The sequence below is a fragment of the Podarcis melisellensis genome, assembly GCF_964234715.1.
Source record: "Podarcis melisellensis genome assembly, chromosome: 4".
In the NCBI taxonomy this organism is placed as follows: domain Eukaryota; kingdom Metazoa; phylum Chordata; class Lepidosauria; order Squamata; family Lacertidae; genus Podarcis; species Podarcis melisellensis.
In genome coordinates, this window is record NC_138531.1 from 37,107,844 (window position 1) to 37,129,349 (window position 21,506).

The window sequence follows — 21,506 nt, forward strand, 5'->3', positions numbered from 1 at the left end:
AGTTCGCAATAGAGCCCATTTGTCCTGAACTGAAATGGGAGAGGAGATGGAAGCAATTTTTCCAGTCACACAATACTAAAAGGCATGACATAAGCATTGGGTTGGTTGCTGCAAGAAAAGGATACAGAACTAGATAGGTCTTTGGTCTGATCCAGCAGGGCTTTTCTGATATTCCTACTCTGAACTGTCCCTGCTCACCTTTCTGATCTGTCAAAGGTTCCTTCTCTAATTTTTCAGGCTACCTAGCAGCTGAGGATGAAAAAGGAAGTGCAAGCTCCCAGCAGCTTTTGACCCTTAGCTCAGAGACAGCTTTTTCTTTCACCTACTCTTGCAGCAAAAGCCCAAGTTACCTGTGGTTCAACTTAAATTTATCATTGTTTCCAGGATCAGAACAGAGTTTTCTTGATCAGCAGTGAAGAAACTGTGGCCCTCCAGATCTTGTTGGACTCCAACTCCATTAGCACTGGCCAGCATTGCCAATGGTTGTAGATTTGTAGTCCAAAAACATATAAAGGGCCATAAGTTTTCCCATCTAGATATTTTGCACCTTCTAATACAAAACACCTTGTAGTAGTCACGAGTACATGATACAAACTTTTGGAGATACTTTCCCATTATGAGTTCCTCTGCAACTCCAATTGTTCCTTAATAACATTAACAAATGATTGTGAACCCTTTCTGGAGGGAAAAGAAAATCCTTCCTGATTATAACCACATCACCTTAACATTTTTCTCTGTAAAAACCATGTGGTGATTATGAAGCCTCTGATAAAGCTCAAAGTAGGAGATCTGTGAAACTGTTTTCCAGATTTTTCAAGCATCCATTTTGAATATGTTTTTAAGGAAATAGCAAACTCTAACAGCTGTAATTGGGGAACGGGGGGGGGGGAGTCAATTAAGTGAAATAACAGTTAGTGGGTGCAAATCTGATCTGACTGTGTTTAAGCGACTTTTGGTTAGTGAGCACCACCCTTTGGTGGGAAGGGGAAATTTTATAATCAAAGCCTAGAGTCTTAAGTCAATTAGTTCCAGCTAAGGTTTACTTGGCAACACTGTCATGTGTACTGGGAAAACAGGCAATGCTGCTTGAAACCATTTGATGACTGAAATGCCACTTTTGAAAGAAATCCAGGCCTTGGATTTGCAATGGTCATTAAATTTGAAGGGTGAGACATATGATTAGATTTACATTGTTTTTATTCATGGGTTAGATTTTTTATATATATAAAAAAAATGCAAGTATTAACATAAACACAAAAAGGATGCAGAGTGAGAGTCTTGATGGTAAGCTAGTTGGAAAGAAACCTTTTATTGCATTTGCTATAATCCACTATCTACTGTTTTTATTGCCTGTCAAGTTGTTGATATCCATAGAAGGCATGCCCCGGTGCATATCAAAGCAAAAAGCAAGCATTGATTAAGGAACAATAATTTAAAATGCCATTTTTCACAAGCGGAGGGGCTACAACTTCCTATAAATAATACACTTTATACAAATTCCATGGCTCTTCTTGCTTGCACATAATTTATTTGCATGTCATATTTCCTCAAAGTAAGGCCGGCTGAAGATATGTTGGCACCTCAGGTGAATTGCAAAACGGAGCCTGCTCCCAACCAGGGAAGAAGTTGAGAGTGAAGTTCTACATCAGGAAGAGGAGGAAATAAATAATATACATCAGGGTCTCCTGCCCCTGTGGAACCTGCTGCCTGAAACAATCACCTCACCTTGCCTCATGGGCGGGCTGGCCCTGTCTCTAAGGTCTTCAAGGAAGAATTCATAGTGCTCATCTCCCAGTTTATTCTCACAGCAATCTTGTGAGGCAGCTTAGGAGGAGATAGTGTGACTGCACCAAGATCATCCAGGGAGATTGTTTCTTGGGCCAATCATATAATGTCTTGGGGGGGGCAGCTATATAAATTTAGTTAGAAATAAATAAATAAATAAATAAAAATAATTATTAATGGCTGAGTGGGAATTTGAACCCAAGTCTCTTCACACTTAATCCAATCACCACACAGGTTAGCTAAGCTATAGCTAAGCTATACCAGGTTCTTGTTCAGTTATCTCAGTTTCATTCCTCTCTGAAATCTATTTTCTTTATTCAGATTTCTCTGAAATCTCTTTCTTTACTCTGCTAACAGGCAAAACCAAAAGACATAGCCAGCAGTGTGATACCACAAACCTTAGAATGCCTTTCCACATGATCTGTGCAAGAGAGAGCTTATGTCCTAGATCTGTTTTAGTCAGTATTTTTATTAAGTATATATTTAAAACATTTGAGGTTATTTTTCATGATCTGCAAAACAAACATAAGAAGATACCACAATAATCTCTTTCCCTCCCCCATCCACCAACTTCCAAAAGGCTTCAGTTACAACATAATTCAGTTATTTAAACTTACAATTACTTTACTACATTTAATTAAGTCCTCAGGGAACATTATTGGCATTGTACAAAAAGCACACAGAAAACAAATTTATTTAGCTTTTTTTTTTTGGAAATGAAAATGGTACTTTAAAACTATGGAAGGATAGTGACTTGGCAAGTTTTCCATTTCTAGCTGTTACAAGGTGGCTTCAGATAACTTCATTCTGCCTTCTTGAAAACCCCATCTAGTTATAGCATTAGATGGTCAGAACATCAAATCTCCGTTTTTTGTAAAAGTGGTTGCTTAACTTGTAAAACTGCAACCAACCTATATTTTAGTTATTAGAATTGAACTGCCATCAATTATTCCTCTTCTTACCTTCTACTGCAAATTCACATTTGCGCACCTTATTGAAGGAGATGCAACAAAATATTTTTGCTCAGTTTCTACTACAGAACTTGAGTTTTACAGACCACCGAACAGTCAGAAACAGGGAGAGAAGGGACCGTCTTTGTCTGAACTGCTACTAGGTTTCTCTTTTTGCCTTCTGGCTCCTCTTTCTAGCACTACCATTGCCATCAATGGCGACATATTCCGCATTACTAAATAGCAAAAAAACTGTAGGGCTTTTCACTTCTAATTTCACGCTATAATAAGATGCAGTAGTTGTTTCACTGAAAGACCTGAAAGGGCTTTCTTTGTGAGGCCCATTTGATGGCCAGGTTACCACATTCCGGCATCAGGCATCTGTACTTCCCCAAGCTGGGATGGCGGTGGGAAAGAGAAAGCGTAAACAAGGAAAGCGATGCAAGGTTCTTAATAATGATCTTCCTCACTAAAGAAATTAGGCCTATTCTGTTCCCATTATACCAATATAAGTGAAGTACAGATCAATTTAGGTTCTCCCTTGGAGTGCACAAATCAATTAGGCCCTAATGATTAGAGTCTACTGTGAAACTATTTCAGCTAGTTGCATTTTAAACACAGTTAGCACTACAAACGTTGCTATATTTCTGTTCCTTACTCTAAGGGTTGATATGGTTATTGCTTAGAAGGATCACGGTTAAAATCACACAGCCCTTTACTAAGGTCCCTGACTCATGTTACTTCCATGGTTTGGCAGGCACTGCATAGCAGGTTTTTCCACTGCTATGAAGGCAAGATCAAAAGCCATAGATCATGTGGGAGGAGGCCACAATGTAGCTTCTTGTCACACCAATACTGCCCCTCCCAAAAACTGGAGCAATGCTGGTATGGACAAGAACCATGCTGTGAACTCTTTGGGTTTTCAAAATGACATTTTCTGACATTTGCAGTGTAGGAAAGCAGAGTACTGCATTGTGGCTACTACATTATAGAGGAAATGGCAGAAAAGGGCTGTAGGTGAAGATGATTGAAGTTCATATTAAAACTGCTTTCCATCTGTTTTCCCACAGCAACAACCCCTGAGATTCCTCAGAATATTATCAGGAGTTCATTTACTGGGAAAACGTTTAAGCTGCCTTTTAAGGAAAGCCCTCACAAGGTGGTTCTCAATGTTTCTTATTTTTTTATTCCCAACTTTAATAAAGAATTAAATTTTAAAAAACAAAATTTTAAAAAAGAAATAAAATAATAACAACAACAATAAACCATCACCTCACATTAAGGATTCAATAATAAGCAGTATTTCTTAAATTAAACATATAAATTAATATAAGCCATCTGTCATGGATGATTTAGTTGAGATTCGTGGCAGAGCTGGACTAGATGACCCTCGGGATCCCTTCAAACTCTGCAGTTCTGTGATTCTATGGCCAAATAGGTATTCGCCACTAATTGCTTCCTCTGGTGTTTGCTTTAAGACTACTGCTCAGGGGAGCCAACTTGACCCCCCGGTTATGGGTGCCCAGTGCATGTGATGTCATGCACCACCACCACCCCGCCTCAGAACCCGACTTCCGGTGCACTGGAAATCAGGTTCCAAAGCCTTGTGAGACCTTGGGGGTCCTGAAGTGTGGGTGCTGAGCACCCGCAATAAAAAAAATTGTGGGTGTTCAGGTACCCAGAGCCCCCTATAGTTGGTGTCCCTGCTATTGCTACTCTGCCCCACCATTTGACTGGTCTTCCTTCCCTACCTTTCCCTTCTCTGCCTTCTGGAACCTCTTCTAGTTCTCAGCCTGCCTCACCAAATAATAATAATAATAAATTTTATTTATATACCGCCCTCCCCAGCCGAAGCCGGGCTCAGGGCGGCTAACAACAACAAAACAGTACAAAAGTACAGCACAAACAACACTCTAAAATCATTCATTATAAAATTAATTAATTTACCAGTTCTTAGGGATGCGGGGCGAAATCTTAATTCCAGCCAAGCTGACAAACTTCTATCATTCCTTAGGCTTAGCGTTATGTGCAAACCTGCCCACTGTCAGATGTATCAAGTATTGTAAAAAAGCAGGGTGAAAAAATCCAGAACTTCTTGGTTTCTCCTAAATTTACTCCCAAAACAAATGGCTATGGACAATTTCTGTATTCAGCAACAGTCAATGAATATGTCAAAGGCATCTGTAGGCATTGACTAGCCAGCCCAACAGGTCCAGAGCTGTTCGTTTAATATTAGCCTGTGAGAAAAGCCATGTATTTGACTTTGGGCTTAGCATTGGGAATAAGTCCTACAATTAACCACACACACAAAAATCACAGAATCTTAACTCTAGTGGCCAATTAAGATTCACTAACCAAAAGCATTTTGTAGACCATGAAAGATTAAAGGGAGAGAGGGACAGAGCACTGATGCTTGCTGCAGTAAGACCAATCTTGGAAAGTTACAGTAACAATGGCAACAGCAGCAATAGCCAAGTTTAAGCCTTGTTCAAACATGGGCACCAAGTTTCGTTAACAAATATTCAGGGAGAAGAAACTGAATACACTAATAATTATTCAACAGTTAATGCTTATTCTCTCTAGGCTCTTTTAAAAACCTGTGCATCTCCTTAAATATACTACAACCCAGTGTATTATTTTTATTTAAAAAAATTAACAACAGCTCTTACCCATTATAGTTGGAAATAAGATTTGTCATAAAAAATACTCACATTAGAAAGCTAGAATTATCTAAATAGGAGTTACAATCCATAAGAATAATTGCTAAAAACATTTCAAAAACCACTCAAAAGGATACCATGGAAGAGTCATGAGATATAATATCCATAACTAATTCTGTTACCGCTAACCCAAAAGAATGATGCTCAGCTTTACAGGCTACAATGTTTGTACTTACTTATACAAACTGCCAAGTTTCAAAGACATTAGGACAAATTTATCACAGAGAAAAATCTAAGAGGCCAATATTTTTCCATGCAGGAATACAAACAAAACCCTTAACTGTGTTGTATGCTTCCACAATTACTTTGCTGGCCAAGGCAAGGATGAAAATATGCTAAGCATTAAAAGGGAGGGTACAGTAAATCTTATTTTGATAAATATTAAGTTTATATTTATAAGAAATAAGACTGTCCTCCCTTATTTCAGGTTATAAACCTATCTTTTATAAAAGTAACAAGCAATCTCTCCTTAAAATGTAATATATCTATCAGATTATGGAACGCTTCCATTGCTCATATCTTAGCCTTATAATTTAATAAATCTCTTTGCAGAATTAAGCTAATTTTCCAAACTATCCATGCCATGTCGTCTATAAATGTCATTTCACATGAAACCAAACTGTAACAAACATCTTGTTATTTTCAGCATAGTGAATAGAATTTAAGGTGGGATTCCATGTAGTGTGTGTATTGGGGGGGGGGGGTTCCAATGTAATATTTCAGAAGTTCTATCATCTCTCATGTTCCATTCAAAAGCACAATCTTTCCTAAATATTGCTAGAAATATAAGCTCTGCAGAGTAACTTTCAGGCTTTTTTATTTTAATGATTTAGACGAGTGGTCCCCAAACCTTTTCCCCCCATGCACCACTTTAAAAATTCTAAGTGTCTTGGCTGTCCATGGCCTATCATGGCAATTGTAGTGGGCATTCTATGACTTTTTAATTGTAATTTTATTGCTTCTTTTATTTCTTATTTTATTGGGGGGGGATTCAATATATTTAATGTGATTGGTGCACCATCTCTCATTTTCATTAACAGATCTATAGGTATGCCACAGACCATATGAATGAAGCTTGCGGCCATAGTTTGAGAACCCCCTGGTTTAAACATTTCTGCCCAGCTGTTTAAAACAGTTCTCCAACTGACATAATAACAAGAGGTGTTTCCACTTACTGTAAGCATTGGCTGCCCACAAGTGGTAAATAAAACGTTACTTGCAAAGCCATGCTTTTAAACAGGCCAGATTAAAACCCTATATTTAAAACATTTTTCCAATAATGTGCAAAAAGCCTAAAACTGTAAACAGATGGTGCACATCATGCATACGGAGCCAAAACAAACCACATCCTCAATGACCATGTGACTTATTCATTTATGTTGACAACCGTCACTATATCATGAGCTCGGGGTCAGTTGCAGCAATTTCATTAAAATAGAAACATGAGCAGAGTTCACAGGTACTGCTAAGCAAAAAACCAAGGCTCTTGGTTCACAGCTCAAGCTTTGTCGGAGTGGTACAAACCATGAGGCCAGGTCTGGATGACATGCTAAGCTAAACTATAATTTAGCTCACAGCACAGCACACAGAAGGACAGGAGGAAAGCAGCTGCAATATCTTATCCAGGAGTACCTGGGATCATGGGATCACATAGTTTGGTGTAGCATGCTAACAGTTTCAGAGAATAACAAGTCACAAAGAACTGGAGAGGAGAAGGGCTTGAATCCAAAGACCCTTCTGCATGAACATTTTCACTGAACACTAACTAACCAGCTTCTCTCCAACTGTCTTCTTCTCAGAAGCCACTCTGTTAGGACTCCAAATCACTCGACCAGATTTTGGAAACCATGTGGATCCATATGGTTCTACCACAGCTTCAATGCAAATGGAAGATAATTTTCACTTGGATCTACACAACCTGAATCTATCAATACACTGGAGTGGGGGGGGATCCAAAATTTTCCACCCCATTTCTCTCTTGCTGTTCCTCTTTCAAAATGTTCTGACGTGGTTCTAATCATCTAGATTTAGATAATCTAAATCTAAATCCCACCCCATATTATTTATTTTACTTCTTATTAGCATGATAATGCAGGAATATGATAGACCATGTATAAGCATGCATGTGCAGGAAAAGCAAACCACATTTTGAACCACCAGGTAAGGGTAACGATTGTACCAAAAACATGACTACAGCGGAAGCAAACATTTTGTAACAGAACATCTGAAGATGCCTTTTCCCCTAGACACAAGATTCTACAGAGGGACAAAATTCACAAGTGACATGCAAGCTCATAGAAACAAGATGGAGTACCATCTCTAACTGGAAGAGCATGGTGCATGCTCTGAAGAGACAATAGCAACTGTACAGCAACAGAGTTGTTACTTGCCTGGCTGAACTGTGCCTGTTGCAGATACTGTTGTTGACAGCTACTGTAATAGATTTATCAGTCTCCTCAAAGTAGTTACAGGATGGCCTGTGTAACAGCAGCCCACTTATTTGCATAAGAATAAAGAAAGTAAGCTCCTTTACTTTTCTTTGCACAAGGAAATTATTTCTAGGCACATTTGCATACAAGCCAGTTGATTAGCTAAGCACTGTTTGAGCTACAGTGAAAACAGAATCTAATTTCTGCTTTAGTTCTTTAACAAGATATAAAGCTGTCTCAATTTACAGCGCATACTTTTCATGTGCATATATACATTTTATAACAAACTGGTGAAGTAAAAACAGGCTACACAATCTGCAGTAGTGAGCTGCTTACACAGATTTAAATTAGCATTCCCTGCCTGTGTTTCACAAACAACAGCCTTTCAAGCTGCAAATAATTTGTAATTCAAAAAAGGTCTATGGTCAATAGAGTGAGCATGTGAAACATGTTTTGCACTTAAGAAATCCAAGACCTGTTGAACACACAAAGTATTAGTTTTCATGTTCTTTCAGCTACTGAAAAACTATTAAAATAGTTGTACAATCAGCAAGAAGTTAGGGATTAATCTCAAGTAGAAAATTCATGTGTGTCAATTAGATGGTATCACTTTTGCTTAAGTTATCTCAAAATATCTACTCAATATCTTGTGTGTTCTTGACATTAAAAAAAAATACACTGGCAGGGATGTTATATGTACATCAAACCATAAATTTGTTGTTTTAAACAATCACAATTTAAGATATAACTAACAGGGTTAGTTTCACTAGGTATAATATGTATTAACACTTCTGTCTGGACTTTTACACAGCAGTGCCTTGTTGTATTATGGAACTGTGGCTTTTTGATAAATATACTGACATGATGCACTAAATTTTACATGGCAGGATTCAAAGCAGCTTAGTCATGCTAGCCATATGACCCGGAAAAACTGCGGACAAACGTCGGCTCCCTCAGCCAATAAGTGAGATAAGCGCCGCAACCCCAGAGTTGTTTGCGACTGGACTTAACTGTCAGGGATCCTTTACCTTTTTATGCATATTTACATGGAACTCATAAGTTGACCTGATTACATGTAAGTTTGCATGATTTTAGTACATACAAAAGTTTGCTCAGAAGTAAGCTTACTTCAGTGAGGCTTACAATGCAACTGGAGTTAGCTGAAACTGAAAGGAGTCAGAAATTTCCTGTGTCTGCTCTGTTCTTATTTCAGAGAGACAATTAAACTCCTCTTTAACATATTGACTGATGTGCTCTCTAATCCTTCCATGACATATTTGTCCAGGTAGGTGTGCTTACAACCTTAAATCAAACAACAGGTATTGGATTCTGAATTTCACAGCCTTTTGTTAACAAATGCAATAGAATCAATATTAGTGGAACGAAATTCTACTCTGCAGAAATGTTAGAATAAATTCAATTTAAAACCATAAATTATTATGCATGCAGAATTTAAATGGCACTTGGCCTATGCACTCCACTGTGGGATTGTAAATTTAACCTCCGGCATTTGTTAACAAGTGGATCTTTCATAGAGCATAACTGTGACTCCCAAAAGAATGTACTAAAACTACTACTGACTGCTCTAGAATTAAAAATGGTCACAGTACATAAAACAGAGATTTATCAAAAAGTTGTCATGCTTAGAGCTATATGCCTCATTCCTGCTTAAGAAATCTTCCACCATTAATGTTTCCCCCCCCACACACACACACACTTTCACAGGTGTACATGTCTTCAATGAACGATGGAATCATAGAACCGTAGAGTTGAAAGGGACCCCAAGGGTGGGTCAACCCACCTGTCAGTCACATGAAGTTATTATCACTCGACTTGAATGTCAAGTGCTTGGGAAATGAAGCACAAGGGATGTTGCCAACTGTATGCTCAGCCCTTTGGAAAGTTCTCTTTTAAGTATGAATATTAAATCCAATTAAACAATGGTATCTTGGGTTACAGACGCTTCAGGTTACAGACTCCGCTAACCCAGAAATAGTACCTCGGGTTAAGAACTTTGCTTCAGGATGAGAACAGAAATTGTGCAGCAGCAGCGCAGCAGGAGGCCCCATTAGCTAAAGTGGTGCTTCAAGTTAAGAACAGTTTCAGGTTAAGAACGGACCTCCAGAATGAATTAGGTTCTTAACTAACCAAAAGGTACCACTGTATTAGGTTAGCTCTACGTGTGAATGCCATGCCAATGTATTTCCACTAAAGATAGATATTGCAACACTATGAGGTATCTTTTCAGGCTGCAGCCCAATTCTAGAACAAATGGAATGGTGTCCTTCTAGGAAAAAAGACTGCTTCCTGAAAAGCTGGAAAGACACTGACAAAGTATGAAGTCTTCACTACAAACATTATTTAGGTGGACAAAGCAGATGTCTGACTCATAAGGCAGCTACCTACGTTCCTAAAAAAAGGCTGAAGTCCATTTTTGCATGACACACATACTGAAACATGTGTGTCCAAACAGTCCTCCCCAGAAAGCATTAGGAGAAGCAATACTGTCTTCACATGTATGCATATTGCACACATACACACCCCAGAGATCACAATACGCACAGACCTATAGGGCAGGTAACAAATGGTCAGCCATGGCTTCAGGACAATTTAGCTTGTATAACAAGGAGTGTTATAACAGTGGCTACAAGAACTAAGAAACTAAGAAATGGCCTTTTAAAAACTTCATTAAAGTAATGTCAAAAGAGGAAGGGAAGAGGTAAGAACCAAGATTCATGACATTTTGTTCCAGTTTTTCAGAGTGTGCTCCAGTTCAGCCTCTTTAAAACTCCCCTTTCAACATCTTTGGTTTACCTCTACTGTATACTTACAATCACAGACACACTAATCCCCTATTGCCCCATGCAATGTCCTAGTTATTAACTTCAGTATATCAGGGGAAAAGCAGTGAACAACACTACAGACATATTATCTGCTGTATGTGTGACTTTTCAACAAGCATATGTATGCATTTTATTATGGAAATTGCTTTGCAGAAATTATATAAAGGCAAAATTGCATACAAAAATGTATACTGTATTGGGGAAAATCTGCACTAAAATCGCAAATTTTTATGAGGGGTTTTATTTTTTTAAAAAAAATCACAAACTGCTGTGAAAATATGAAGAACTAAATTTAAGATGTAAATTTAAGATGTAAAATGAGAAACCAAAATTGACAGATTCACCTCATCCAAGTTAGCTTGAAGCTAATAATCAGAAGGTTTTTATGCACAGCAAAGCCAGCACAGCTTAGAGAAACTTATACCAGCATTAAGCATCTTTTGGAATTGTAAGAGTCATACAAACTTCTGCTTGGCACTAATATTTGGAAAAATAAATAAAAAGCCACCCACCACAAAGAAAGATCTATTCTAATGCTCTTCTGCTGGCTGCACATTTCCTGTTATTCATGGAATAGTATATCCAATTTCCATTCTTAGAAAATTTGTGTCCAAAATTTATCAGTTGTCTGAAAGCTTCCAAGTCCCATTCCAAATAAAAAAAGCAAAATCCAGATTTGCACCACAGGGATTTTAGCAAAGAAAACATAAGCATTTTATCTATCACTTGACTGCCATCTTGCTATGTCCTTTGAGCACAGGGGAGGGAAAGAATTAAGAAAAAGGTAGAAGGGATAATTTGTGTTTTCATTAAAAAACAACACCAACATACACACACCCCAAAGCATTGTAACACCAGAGCAAGCTGAGAGAACCATTACTAATAAGCCTAATAACATGTACTGCCATAACATTTTTTAACTATCACTGTCATAATTTTATGGGGGGAGGCCCACCAAGTCATAAAGGGTACATGAAGGTGGGAAAATGAATGTTTAGAAATACAAATGAAGAAAGAGGGACATGTGGGGAATCAGTGGGGTATGAGGGAGTGGCAATGGTGTCCTCCTATGGGCAGTAGCACTGTCACTCACCAGGACACAGCACATGGAGGTTGGGAGAGTTCTATTTTGATGGCTTCCCCACAAGTGTGCACATACCTGCAAGCCAACTACTGGTGCCAACCATAGCTCCCCTGGCCTTGCTGCTGCCTCACCCCATCCCTGGCTGGGTAACTAGCAACAGTACCACCTGCCTCACAAACTTCTGCTGATGGAAACTGCCACTCCTTGATTTTCCTTAGCAGCAGCCAAGCCTTGCTTCTAGTGCAACACTAGAATAAAAAATCAAACTCCTCTTATTCTCACTAGGAAACTTCCACAAGGTTTCAACCTTCCTGATGCTGAATCCAAGCTATGATATCCCCTCATAGAGAAGTCTTTCAAGAGCTTCTCTGAGCCCTCCTGCCCTGGGTTGAGGTGAGAACCAGTTTCAGTTTTCCCAGTTCTTCCTTCCACTAGATGAACTTCCTCTCCACCTTAGAACTCTACTTTGCGTTACCTGTTTATTAGGCAGATCTTGCACCTTACACAAGCATGTAAAGCCAGAGCACAGACTCCTTATAATATAGGTGCACCATATGTTTAACTTCTGTTCTGAAATATTTCCCACCAGGGCTTTTATTCAGGGAGAACTCACATGAACTCAGTTCTGGCATCTCTCAGGTGGGCACCATTGTCATTCTAAGAGAACAAGGGAGATGTTCATGGTGAGTTCCAACACCTCTTTTTCTAGAAAAACACCACTGCTTCCCACACACGACGTTACCAAATATAATGTTCAGATTCTTGAAAGTCAGTATCCCTTAGCCAAATTGGAAAATAAAACATGAAACACATGAAACACAATATCATCTCAGGAGTAATATGCCCTGATTTTTATAGCCTTCTAATCCAGTTCAATTTCTTACTTAAATAATTTCACCTTGCTTGAATTTGTGGAAAGCTTCCATGAGAATATCTACAGAGCAGTAAATGTTTGCCAGGTCATAACTTCCTTTTCACACTAAGAACTCACACTGACTACAATGAAAGATTTGCAACAAGAAAAAAAAGCAAAGCTTTAAAGCATTTGGCATTTAGGGATTTTATTTCATGAATCCTTTGAGTCTCTTTATCAGCACAATTGCTGTTCCAGGTGGTCAGGGGCAAATAAATTATACTTTCTTTACATTTCTGTTTGTTTCAGCCTAATTTTAAATTTACAAACTTGCAAATGGAAGACGTATGGGTTTCTCTGAAGCAGAGAGAAAATATGTGGGTATTACAGTTGGGACATTCATCAGGAGCACACATGTTTTCAGCAAAGGAATAGTTATTCGGGTGGATGGGGGAGGGCATTTTAAAAACAGTTGAGTCACAGAACACAAACCAAAGTAGTACTTTTCAAAGTTACATATCTATTTCACCTCGCCCCCCCCCCCCATGACTGAAGGTTTAAATATAGAAATGAGAGTATCTTCTCAATGGCAGATCCTTTTGTTCTATTGAGTAAATGTTGAAAAAAGAACATTTGCAAGCCAGGAAATGTTAAAATAGGAAGACAAAAGTGAAGCTAGATTCAAACAGTTGATCTCACATGGAAAAAGCAAAGATGGGAACAGGGGACCAAGCAGGACATAATAAAATGGTTACCCTTTCTTGCCCCTAAGAGAGTATGGCATGGACCTAACACTTTCCTAATGGATTTTACCTGGTACTAATCCAGAAGCACAAGTGAGAACAAAACCCATGGAAATTGCATTCCCCAGGTTCAATTATTGGAACATACTGAACAACTGGAAAATTTTACATCTCTGCAGATCCTTTTTAGAAGCAGAGTCATATTCTTACCATCAGATATTACTGTGGGCAGATATTATCATGCTAACATAAGCATATGCTATTAATTATGCTATTTTATTTCAGTATTCTAGCCAAACATGTAAAAATGGGGCCAGGAACAAAGGACGGCACCTTCTACTGAGTCAGTGGGTCCCATCCAGCTCAACATTGTCCACATTGACTGGTAGTGGCGGCTCTTGTGTTAGGCAAGATCACCTCCACATAGAGCACACACGTCACATCATCACTTCTGATCTGTTATAATTCAACTTACACACATCACTTCCCCTTAAAAGGTTACCATGCATATGGACCTTGGCCCAGAAGGTTCAGAAAAAGGTGCTATGTATGAATAAGTTAACTGGAGAACAAATCAGGCCTTGGACTTCAAATCTGACAAGTTCAATAGCATTCAGTACATCTCTCTCCAAGAGATATTCCTCAAATGCACATTTTTAATCACATAGGGAGGCAAATATGTGAAAAGAAATGTTGTGAATACTGTGCATACACCTCTCCAAGTAGCTTCTGAGCATGAGCATGATCAACCATTCGCTGTGGATGAGAGTATTACTAATAGTGTTGATATACCTTTAATCAACAAAATATGAAATACTGTAAGTACTTTTAATGATGGCATGAAAAATGCTGACATGAGCTAACAGAAAATTAATCAGACAATTCAGATGGCATGAGTTTTGCCTTGCACCACAAGATCAAAAGACTTCTGGAGAACAGCCATATGTGTATAGAAAATTGCTAACAACAGATCCCTGCTACATAAATTGTGGATATCTGAACTTTAGAATATTTCAAACGGCAAAAATAGACAAGTCCAAACTAAAATTATTTAATGTTCAGCCAAATAGGGATCCCCAAAGACTCTGAATGCTAATGCTTCAAGAAGCATTAAGAAACAAGTAACTGGGTTAATTCTGTCCATTACCAAGAACAAAAATCCATTGATTTTATTTTCTTTAAAGTTCTTAAGAATGTAGCAAGTGTCTTTTCACTTGTATTGTATACAGCAAGTGGCATTTTTAGGTTGTGAGCAATAAAAGCTCAATGTAACACAGTTAAATCTTTTCTTACTACAAGGCAAAGATAAAATTACATGACATTGCCTTGAAAAGTCATAGCAAGGGGGAGTGGGGACTTGACAGCTCTTCCAGGCTCTATTTACTGTTCTTGCAGCATTCACAGTAACTGTGATCCATAATCAAACAAGGACACAGTATCATGTTATCCACAAGCTTGATAGAATATAACTCAATGTGCAAATTGGGTACAACAGTGAAGCTCATGTAACTGCTGATGCACATAATGTTCTGCTTCAATGAGGTCATGAAAAAGGACTGACCATGACCCGAAAATTTCCCAACCATGAGAATCATTTGTATTTGAAGAAGTAAGAAAGCAGGCATTAAACACATATACTTTTAAAAGGTCTGTGACTTTTAAGTAAATAAAAATGGATTAATTGTTCCAGATAGTAAACAACAATTAGGATGCCTTCTTATCAAACAAAGCAGTGTATCATGTAGCAATTTAAATATCAAGTGTGAAAATAGGTGCTAAACCGAAATCATCAGAATAAATAAAGGAGCAAAAAGGTCAAAGAAGGTCTGACAACTTTATAGTCTTGACTTTGCCATGACAGATGTCCAAACACACTAAGCTTCTTGTTCCAAGTGACACAAGTTTCATCCTGGTTTCTATTTAAGGTGTTAAACAGCTCTATGTCCAAGAAGCTGAAATTGTTCACCCATCGAAACTAAATACAAATGTTGCTTTTTTCTTTTAAAAGAAATTGTGAAACTCAGAATTTAACACTTCACAAAGCTGTGTGTATCTTTCAGTTTTATCTGAGATAATGCTGGAAACAATCTGATTCTTCAGTATATGCTAACTGTATAGTTTGTCTAAAATACTGATCTCGTATGTATAAGTTACCGCCTCAGTCCTGTATACCTGAAGGAGCGTCTCCACCCCCACTGTTCAGCCCGGACACTGAGGTCCAGCACCGAGGGCCTTCTGGTGGTTCCCTCACTGTGAGAAGTGAGGTTACAGGGAATCTTCTTGGCAGTGGCATCTGCCCTGTGGAATGCCTTCCCATCAGATGTCAAGGAAATAAGCAACTAGACCTACCTTACTTTTAGAAGACATCGGAAGGCAGCCCTGTTTAGGGAAGTTTTTAATGTTTAATGCTGTATTGTGTTTTTAATATTCAGCCTGGGAGCCACCCAGAGTGGCTGGGGAAACCCAGCCAGATGGGCAGGGTATAAATAAAATTGTTGTTGTTGTTGTTGTTGTTGTTGTTGTTGTTGTTGTTGTTGTTACAGATCTTGTTGTCACAGAAAAGATACAAGGATAACCTTGGCTAAGTACTTCATGTTCACCTTCTCCTACCCTACAGGCTTGTGGGAGGATAAAATGGGGATACACTCCCCTAAATTCCTTAATGGGGAAAGTAGGATACAAATGTTACACTACTATTTATCATTTTATATAAAGGTCTTCTTGTATTCTTTACAACATTTGCCACTTTGGTACCAGGCCAAGTTTAAGGTTCTTGTGCTAGTTTGAAAAACCCTAAACAACTTGAGCCTAAAGTACTTAAGGGCCGTGCTCCACCAGATCATCAAGATCTTCTGATGGGGCATTCTTGGTGGTCCTCCTGAAGTTCAGCCTGACTTTAGAAAAGTCCAATATCCAGGGTTGGTTTCAGATAATAGCACTGGGTGATTAAGTGTTGCCCTCTGGCAACTGCACCACAAGATGCCTCTATTTAACATCTACATGAGGCCATTGAGAGCACTCATTAGATTTAGGGTGAGGTGTGATTAGTATGCCACTGATATCTGGCTCTATTTCTTTGAATCAGCAGAGACTGTGCAAGCCCTGGACTGGAGCCTGGACTTGGGTGTGGGCTGGATGAGGGCCAACAAATCGACACTCAATCCTGGCAAGCTGGAGGTGCTGTGGGTGGACTACTCCTGAGTCCAGGCAATTGGTCAACTGTCTGCTTTGGATAAGGTTGTATTCCCCCTGAAGAAGCAAGTTTATAAACCGGAGGTGCTCTTAGATCCATCTCTGTCACTCTAGGCCCAGGTAACCTCACTAGCTAGAATTGCTTTCTACCAACACATCTAAAATATTTATTGCAGTTGGTATCCGTCCTGGATCTGGATTGATTTTATGTATGTATTGCTGTTTTAAACTGTTTTTATATTTACCGTTCTTGCAATTGTTTTTATATGCAATTGTATTAAACTGTTTTTATATATGTAACAGTTTTATATGTCATTTTTATTGCAAATAACTTCAAGAAACCTCATGGTAAGCAATTCATAAACAAAATAAGCAACCACAATAGCCAATTTGTCCTGAGAATCCCATCTGTGCAAAAGCAATGACCGAAAGTACCAAAAGTTTACAACCAATGCTTACACAGGAGGATGCTCAGAGTAGATAAATTATATGATCCCACATAAAGCTTAGGTCTTTACTGTTGCTAAGGATGAAACATTACAAGGAATAAAACTTTATGTTCAGGTTACACGGTGTTGTACCATGTGGGGATGTGGTACTAGTTCATAACATTTCTTCATCTTTTCAGTGTTAAATTCACATCTCTATAGCAAATTTTACAAGTGGGGGTATTTAAAAAATACTGATTTTCAGATCTTAAAAAAGATATTAATAACTTCAGTTAGAGAATGTCTAGCAACCACAGTGATATTATTCAATTACCCAATGCCATTGTCATGCAGATATACTTAACCAAAATAAGGATACCATAAAGTGTAAACAAACTTGAAGTTTACTCCACAACAGAACACCACCAATGAAGAGGAAATGTCCACCTCCCATTTAGTTGCCAGCTGTAATTTAAGAAATACTTAGCAAATCTGTAATTTCCTCGCAGATAGCTAAAAATGGATGGATATTTGTTTTCAGAGGCTTAAATAGTAGGTGTCAGCTGTCCATCTTGTGCAAGTTTTCAAGCATCAACTTCTGACCCTGCCTAAAATTTTTCTCAGCAAATGCTTTTAATGAACATTACATCCGTAACTGCCACCCAGTGAGTGAATAATGAGAGTTACAGATATCAGACAGCAGTATAGTCCAGAACCAAACAAATATTAACAACCGTTAAGCGGACAGCTCCTTTCCTGCTGAGCACAGCCAAACTCCAAATCAGCACTTTTGCCACCCAAGAACAAAAATATCTAACTCACAGAGAAGCACTGGATCAAGACCCATCTTTTAAGGGGAGAAGTGATGGGTATGTGTCTCTTAAGACACTGAGCCCATACAGATGGCAACAACCAGGCAGAGAGCACTGTCTCATTCCAGAGTAGTTGGTCATCTATATCCTCTTCCCAAGATTTCATATTTGCCACATATGAAATGCAGGTCTATGGAAAAGCACATGGTGAAATGATCATCTGTATGGTCTTATTCATCCATCAAGTCCTGTAAAATCAGTATTTGCATGAATGACTAACCTTAATGAACAGTGAGTAGCTTGACTCTTGCGTAAAAGGTTTTATATTGCCCCTTGTATCTTTACTTCTTGGAAGGAGGAAGTCAAGCCAAAACCAAAACCAAAAGCTCTTTTAATGAGATGCTTTTGCAATGAAACAATAGATTTAACTGTAAATGTCAACCCCCTGAATACACAAAACCAGTAACCTGGTCAAAACAAGTGATTCAAGAAACAGAAGTTCGGAAGAGTCTCTCTTTGGGAGGCTGATAAGAAAGGCTGTCCACTCATTCTCCCCCTCCAGTATTAGGACCAAACCAACTGAAATTCAGATGATCCATGATCTAGAATCCCACCTTTTTCCCCTTAAAAGCAACTGTGGGGGTTTCCAAGTTGATTATGACCCAATTATGAAGGAAGGGGGTTTAATCCTGTAAATATACAGCTTCCCTGTTCAAGATACTTCCTTTCTTGCTTCCACCCCTCAGCAAAGTTGCAGTTTGTCCTGCAGAAGTAAATCTAAGGAGAGAGAGGCAAGCAAAAGAATTGATGGTTTTGAATTATGGTGCTGGAGGAGACTCTTGAGAGTCCCATGGACTGCAAGAAGATCAAACCTATCCATTCTTAAGGAAATCAGCCCTGAGTGCTCACTGGAAGGACAGATTGTGAAGCAGAGGCTCCAATACTTTGGCCACCTCATGAAAAGAGAAGACTGCCTAGAAAAGACCCTGATGTTGGGAAAGATGGAGGGCACAAGGAGAAGGGGACGATAGAGGACGAGATGGTTGGACAGTGTTCTCGAAGCTACCAGCATGAGTTTGTCTAAACTGCGGGAGGCAATGGAAGACAGGAGTGCCTGGCATGCTCTGGTCCAGGGGGTCACGAAGAGTCGGACACGACTAAACAACTAAACAACAACAAAGAGAAATTTCTCTCTCATAATACTAGAATTTTGGTCCACTAGATGAAATCGAATAACAATATTATCCATGTTTCCTCAAAAGTGAGACTCAGTGTTCAGTGTGGCTTGTTTCATGAATCTGAGGAAGTGGGCTGTAGTCCAAGAATGCTTGTGCCATAATGAAGTTGTTAGTCCCTTGCAACAAAAACTAGTCTAATATGGCTACCCCTCTGAAGACAGTCTTCAAAGTTATACAGTACATCATACTTCTCCTGTGATATGAAAATGTTTGACATACAAAACAAAATATTTCAATGTTTTCCCAAATTTCCACTTTTTCCCTAGGGATGAAACACACACACACACACACACACACACACATACTGCTTTTACATGGCTTCAAAATTTCTGCAAGTTTTACATCTGTAAGTCCTAGAGCCATTGATTTCATACCTTTTCTCCAATCCCAATTACGGAGAGCAAGACATACAAAGGTTAGGGAAAACTGTGCGACTAGAGACATGGGAATGCTGTTTAAAAGTTTTACGCAGTAAATCTGTTACTTACTTTGAAATAGACTTGACTGTTAATTTGTCTACTGTCTCAAAGCACTGTCTGTCTTTAAATCTGTTTGATCAACTCTGCTTCGGCACTGATTGAACTACTGTTACATGGCACTTAATCAACTGCTTTATAGATGGCAAAGATTTACAGCTGATTAGCCAGCATAGTTCAGTTGCTTTTGCTAAAAGTTCTAGGAAATGATTGTTTTTGTGCCCAAATTGCTCAAAAGAATGGAAAAGAGGCTTGGTTAGAATCTGCAGTGTGAATATCCCAGATTCTCAACACAGTGCTCACTGAAGCAGATAAAGCCACATTAAAGGAGCATTTACTGCTTCAAAATGCCAGCCTTAATAAGTATCTTTTTGTGTGTGCTTTTTTAAAAGCCTTGGTACACCACTTTTCCTCACATCCCTTTATTGAGCAGACACGCATATACTATAGCTGGAGATGTAAAACTAAGCCTCGGATGTTTCATTAGGAAAAAGCTACGAGGTTTACATTACTAGTCCTCAACAGTGGCACAATTCAGAAGTTAGCCATGATTCTGTGTCCTTTGGAGTGAGGGGAAAGCAGTACTCAGCAATGAATACTTTATCTTTGGCAAGTTAAGTTCAACAAATCAGTTACAGACCAAGAATACAGTGATCAAAACAGGGACAAATAATTCAGTAGAAGAGAGAAGCAAGACACCCAGTGGTTTCCTCTGCAAAATATAATCTTAGTGGAAATTTGTATCAGTGAGTAAATGCAGGGTGTCACTAAACATGAAACGCAAATCCTTCTTACTGATAAATGGCTCCTTCTCCCCTCAATGGTTACAGAAACTGCAAGTATAAAGGGAATTACATACAACTAGCTCAATTCTGACAGACACATCGTAATGTAAAAACACCCTATCCTTCAATACATCTGAAGCAAGTTCCTGTGTATTTACTGCAAGAAAGTACACTTGAAAGCATAGATTGCATCTGCATTTAACAAGGCGTTTTTAATGCAAAAGAAAATAACGTCTGAAACATAAAGAGCATTTAGAACTGGGAAAGAACAGCTTTTAAAGGGTAGTTTAAAGCAGCTGTTTTTCAGCATGGCCAGCTATTGTCTTTTGATAGATAGGCACAAGGCAGAAGGGTTTGAAACTGTTAAGCAAACAAGTGTTCTAATCACATCAACAGGATGCATGCTTCCACTTTTGAAGTCAGCCATCCATTGAAGGGGCTTAATGGTAACTTCTTTGTTAGCAATTGTTTCCCAAGTGGAGAGATTCTTGAAGAAAAATGCAGGAATCTTAATAGTTATTGATATGGACAGGATTCTAAACTCTGGCTACCTGTACAAAAGGAATTCTGTAATGTGTTTTGTCAAAGGTAAGGCAGGAATGGGAAACTTCTGCAGCTCCGGATGTTGTTGGACCATTCTAGACTAGGGCAATGATGGAGTATGTTTCCATGGTGCCTGGGGCAGGGCAAGGCACATAGGATGAACAGACTCCACCACAGCCACCCAGCCCTCGCCACTGCCAGAGGGACACTAACCTGATTCATCACTGCCTCTTGGCGTCCCTCCTCTCCAGCCTCCTCTTCTGCCTCTGCTTCTGGACTGCTCTCTGCCACAGACTCTTCCTGCTCACTAAACCTTGTTGCCTCTTCAGCTTCCAGCACCTCCTGCTCACCATCTGCTCCCTCTTCTTCCTCTGATCATTCATTGTCATCATACCACCAATCTCCTGGCTCTGAGCCTTCTTGGGGGTTCCTCAACTGGTGCTTTCCTCCACTCCTCTGTATCCAGCCAATCCATGACACTTGGTAGCAACAGTTGAATGAGTCAACTACTGTGTGCATTTGGCCATTTTGCTAGTAGAAATATGCACAGGATCTATATCATTTGCTGCATTATAAATCCAGCTCTGCTACTTTGTAATTTATAAGCACCCCAAAACATTTTAAC

The 21,506-nt window shown here is 39.0% G+C and overlaps 1 protein-coding gene across 1 annotated transcript in view; it reads right to left on the bottom strand.

The window, feature by feature from the left end:
• The window catches only part of ANOS1 (anosmin 1), a 79,724-nt gene that overhangs the window by 36,410 nt on the left and 21,808 nt on the right, over nucleotides 1-21,506 (bottom strand). The gene's annotated exons all lie outside the window — the stretch shown is intronic.